The sequence below is a fragment of the Schistocerca piceifrons genome, unplaced genomic scaffold (genome assembly GCF_021461385.2).
Source record: "Schistocerca piceifrons isolate TAMUIC-IGC-003096 unplaced genomic scaffold, iqSchPice1.1 HiC_scaffold_936, whole genome shotgun sequence".
Classification (NCBI taxonomy): Eukaryota; Metazoa; Arthropoda; class Insecta; order Orthoptera; family Acrididae; genus Schistocerca; species Schistocerca piceifrons.
The window spans coordinates 3,664,002-3,669,001 of NW_025729208.1; the positions used below are offsets into that span (position 1 = coordinate 3,664,002).

The following is a 5,000-nucleotide window of genomic DNA, read 5'->3' on the forward strand; positions in this document are numbered from 1 at the left end:
TAACCTAACCCATGTTGTGCCTTAACCTAACCCATGTTGTGCCTTAACCTAACCCATGTTGTGCCTTAACCTAACCCATGTTGTGCCTTAACCTAACCCATGTTGTGCCTTAACCTAACCCATGTTGTGCCTTAACCTAACCCATGTTGTGCCTTAACCTAACCCATGTTGTGCCTTAACCTAACCCATGTTGTGCCTTAACCTAACCCATGTTGTGCCTTAACCTAACCCATGTTGTGCCTTAACCTAACCCATGTTGTGCCTTAACCTAACCCATGTTGTGCCTTAACCTAACCCATGTTGTGCCTTAACCTAACCCATGTTGTGCCTTAACCTAACCCATGTTGTGCCTTAACCTAACCCATGTTGTGCCTTAACCTAACCCATGTTGTGCCTTAACCTAACCCATGTCGTGCCTTAACCTAACCCATGTCGTGCCTTAACCTAACCCATGTCGTGCCTTAACCTAACCCATGTCGTGCCTTAACCTAACCCACGTCGTGCCTTAACCTAACCCACGTCGTGCCTTAACCTAACCCACGTTGTCGCCTAACGTAACCCACGTTGTCGCCTAAACCTGCTCTGTAATTGTTATACGACTCGTTCAATTAGTGTAGTGTTGCCCACCCGCAACCCTCGCAATATAGTTCGCTACTCGCACTCCCCGCTCCCCTGTGTATCGCTTCATGTTAAACACCTTGCAAGTCTTGCTCACTTTCCACATGCTCCTGCTGTACACTGTAATGTGGATGGCAGCAGGACGTACATGCCGCCCCTCCCCACGTCCCCACCTTGCCCCCTGCCTTCGCAAGCTGGTTGGTGAGAACTTTGCATGTTCAATGCCCTCCGCATGCGACGTACTCAGGCTACGTTGTGGTGCGGCCTGTGTCAACTGTCCGCTAATGTCGTACGCGTAAACCACAATCTGTACTGCACATTCGTCCTTATGTACTGAATGATACATCGTGGCACATGTGTGACCGTACAACGACTGCGCCCAAAAACGGCGGACCATACAGTGCAAATATTGTGCACGCAGCTACGTGTCGTCTCCCTATGAGAGCTGGATTGCAGTGTGGTACGCCATAGAGACGTGTGGGAGGAACGGACGCCGTGGATGGCGATCAGCATGAGCTGTCTGTTGATGTATTCGGACCTAGTCGTCTCTCCTCACACACCGTGATGGCATGGTGCACCGCGTTCCATATCTGCGACATGCTACAGAGGCCGGTTGACAGTCGTTCGAGCAATGGACATCGCATACGTACGGGGGCCACCTTCCACGTATTGTCTAGGCGTGCACATTTTGTTGCGTGTATGTGGGCAGACGTAGTGTGGCGTGACACCTGACACAGGCATGCAATAATCGTGGAAGTTGCAAATGGCGATGGACGCCTGCGTTTTCTGGTGAAGTTACGCAAATGAACAAATGGTAACCTGTTGTGGTGCGGTTGTTCTCGCTAGGGGTGAATCGGTGATGGCGACGATAGGTTGAGGTACTAACCGGTTGTTCCAGCGATACCCACCATGCCGACGAAACTGAACGGCATCTGGGTGTGAAGCGATACGCGGCGGTGGCTGGGTGGGACCGTCCCCGGCCGGTGAGGGGGCGCCTCCCGGCGTGCTGGCCGCGCGGTGCGTGGGCGCACGCGCTACAGCCGGCTGGTGGGGGCGGCCAGTGGCAGGCGCGCCGGCCGACGGACGCGGCAGGCGTCGCAGCTGCGCGCCGGCGCACCCTGCGCGCGGCGCCGTGCGGCCAAAGTAGGTCCTCGCGGGCCCGGTGCGAAGCGCGGTGGACATCTTCAGTGTGCTGGTCCGATTGAGGACTGTGTGCGTTGAGGATGCGCTGCCGCCCGGCGCTCGGCGCCGCGACGCCGTCTGCTGCTCGGTCGCCCCAGCGGTTCTCGCTGGTGGTTTGTATCGCAGCTGTGCGGATGTGTTGGCGCGTGCGCTGTGCTGGGAGAGTTCGCTTCGGCACCCAAGTGGGGCTTTTGTCCTTCTGTGGCGCTGGCGTTGGAGCTGCCGGTCACCGTAGGTGGCGCGTGTTGTCTCCCGCCGGCAATGCCACGACAGCACGCTCCCGGGCCTCTGTCGGCAGCGGCAAGCTCAGTTGGGAGCACGGGTGGTCGCACCGAAAGCGTCTACTCGCCTAACTCCGGGCGATTGCGCCTCTCTCGAACCCGACCAAGTACTTGGGACGGCGCTGCGCGCCGCCGGGACCTGAGAGGGTTTCGAGGTGTATTGTGCAGGGGAGCTCAGCCTCCTCCTGTTTGCAGAATGATTGAGCGGACGCTTGCGTGTTCGCGCGGGCCCCCGGGACACACTCCCGGGCGGCCGGCTGCTCAGCTCTAGTTGACGCAGCTCCCTGGTTGATCCTGCCAGTAGTCATATGCTTGTCTCAAAGATTAAGCCATGCATGTCTCAGTACAAGCCGCATTAAGGTGAAACCGCGAATGGCTCATTAAATCAGTTATGGTTCCTTAGATCGTACCCACGTTACTTGGATAACTGTGGTAATTCTAGAGCTAATACATGCAAACAGAGTCCCGACCAGAGATGGAAGGGACGCTTTTATTAGATCAAAACCAATCGGTCGGCTCGTCCGGTCCGTTTGCCTTGGTGACTCTGAATAACTTTGGGCTGATCGCACGGTCCTCGTACCGGCGACGCATCTTTCAAATGTCTGCCTTATCAACTGTCGATGGTAGGTTCTGCGCCTACCATGGTTGTAACGGGTAACGGGGAATCAGGGTTCGATTCCGGAGAGGGAGCCTGAGAAACGGCTACCACATCCAAGGAAGGCAGCAGGCGCGCAAATTACCCACTCCCGGCACGGGGAGGTAGTGACGAAAAATAACGATACGGGACTCATCCGAGGCCCCGTAATCGGAATGAGTACACTTTAAATCCTTTAACGAGTATCTATTGGAGGGCAAGTCTGGTGCAGCAGCCGCGGTAATTCCAGCCAGCAGCCGCGGTAATTCCAGCTCCAATAGCGTATATTAAAGTTGTTGCGGTTAAAAAGCTCGTAGTTGGATTTGTGTCCCACGCTGTTGGTTCACCGCCCGTCGGTGTTTAACTGGCATGTATCGTGGGACGTCCTGCCGGTGGGGCGAGCCGAAGGCGTGCGACCGCCCCGTGCGTGCTCGTGCGTCCCGAGCGGACCCCGTTGAAATCCTACCAGGGTGCTCTTTATTGAGTGTCTCGGTGGGCCGGCACGTTTACTTTGAACAAATTAGAGTGCTTAAAGCAGGCAAGCCCGCCTGAATACTGTGTGCATGGAATAATGGAATAGGACCTCGGTTCTATTTTGTTGGTTTTCGGAACCCGAGGTAATGATTAATAGGGACAGGCGGGGGCATTCGTATTGCGACGTTAGAGGTGAAATTCTTGGATCGTCGCAAGACGAACAGAAGCGAAAGCATTTGCCAAGTATGTTTTCATTAATCAAGAACGAAAGTTAGAGGTTCGAAGGCGATCAGATACCGCCCTAGTTCTAACCATAAACGATGCCAGCCAGCGATCCCCGCCGCAGTTCCTCGATGACTCGGCGGGCAGCCTCCGGGAAACCAAAGCTTTTGGGTTCCGGGGGAAGTATGGTTGCAAAGCTGAAACTTAAAGGAATTGACGGAAGGGCACCACCAGGAGTGGAGCCTGCGGCTTAATTTGACTCAACACGGGAAACCTCACCAGGCCCGGACACCGGAAGGATTGACAGATTGATAGCTCTTTCTTGATTCGGTGGGTGGTGGTGCATGGCCGTTCTTAGTTGGTGGAGCGATTTGTCTGGTTAATTCCGATAACGAACGAGACTCTAGCCTGCTAACTAGTCGCGTGACATCCTTCGTGCTGTCAGCGATTACTTTTCTTCTTAGAGGGACAGGCGGCTTCTAGCCGCACGAGATTGAGCAATAACAGGTCTGTGATGCCCTTAGATGTTCTGGCCGCACGCGCGCTACACTGAAGGAATCAGCGTGTCTTCCTAGGCCGAAAGGTCGGGGTAACCCGCTGAACCTCCTTCGTGCTAGGGATTGGGGCTTGCAATTGTTCCCCATGAACGAGGAATTCCCAGTAAGCGCGAGTCATAAGCTCGCGTTGATTACGTCCCTGCCCTTTGTACACACCGCCCGTCGCTACTACCGATTGAATGATTTAGTGAGGTCTTCGACTGGTACGCGGCATTGACTCTGTCGTTGCCGATGCTACCGGAAAGATGACCAAACTTGATCATTTAGAGGAAGTAAAAGTCGTAACAAGGTTTCCGTAGGTGAACCTGCGGAAGGATCATTACCGACTAGACTGCATGTCTTTCGATGTGCGTGTCGTGTCGCGCAACACGCTACCTGTACGGCTCGCCGTAGCCGTGCGCCGCGTGCGGAACCACGCGTGCCTCTCAAAACTAGCGGCAATGTTGTGTGGTACGAGCGCTGAAGCGCTGGAGCGGCTGGCCTGCGGCACCTGGCGCCTGGCGCCGGTTTTGAATGACTTTCGCCCGAGTGCCTGTCCGCTCCGGTGTGGAGCCGTACGACGCCCGTCGGCCGTGAGGCCGTTGGACACAGAACGCTGGAACAGGGGCCGCCACACGCCTCACTCCCGCCTATGCGACCGTCTCGAAAGAGACGGCGGAAACTGAGAAAAGATCACCCAGGACGGTGGATCACTCGGCTCGTGGGTCGATGAAGAACGCAGCAAATTGGCGCGTCGACATGTGAACTGCAGGACACATGAACATCGACGTTTCGAACGCACATTGCGGTCCATGGATTCCGTTCCCGGGCCACGTCTGGCTGAGGGTCGGCTACGTATACTGAAGCGCGCGGCGTTTGCCCCGCTTCGCAGACCTGGGAGTGTCGCGGCCGCCTGTGGGGCCGGCCGCGTCTCCTCAAACGTGCGATGCGCGCCCGTCGCCTGGCGGTTCGCATACCGGTACTTTCTCGGTAGCGTGCACAGCCGGCTGGCGGTGTGGCGTGCGACACCTCGTACAACGACCTCAGAGCAGG

General features: G+C 56.2%; 2 non-coding genes across 2 annotated transcripts; both read left to right on the forward strand.

Annotated features, from left to right (window-relative positions):
- Nucleotides 1–2,362: 2,362 nt before the first annotated feature.
- On the forward strand, nucleotides 2,363–4,290 carry LOC124771408. The gene has a single exon (XR_007013419.1). It is a non-coding gene; the product is annotated as a small subunit ribosomal RNA (ribosomal RNA).
- A 351-nt stretch (nucleotides 4,291–4,641) lies between these two features.
- Nucleotides 4,642–4,797, forward strand: LOC124772004. Its single transcript, XR_007013695.1, has one exon. It is a non-coding gene; the product is annotated as a 5.8S ribosomal RNA (ribosomal RNA).
- The last annotated feature ends 203 nt before the right edge of the window (nucleotides 4,798–5,000 follow it).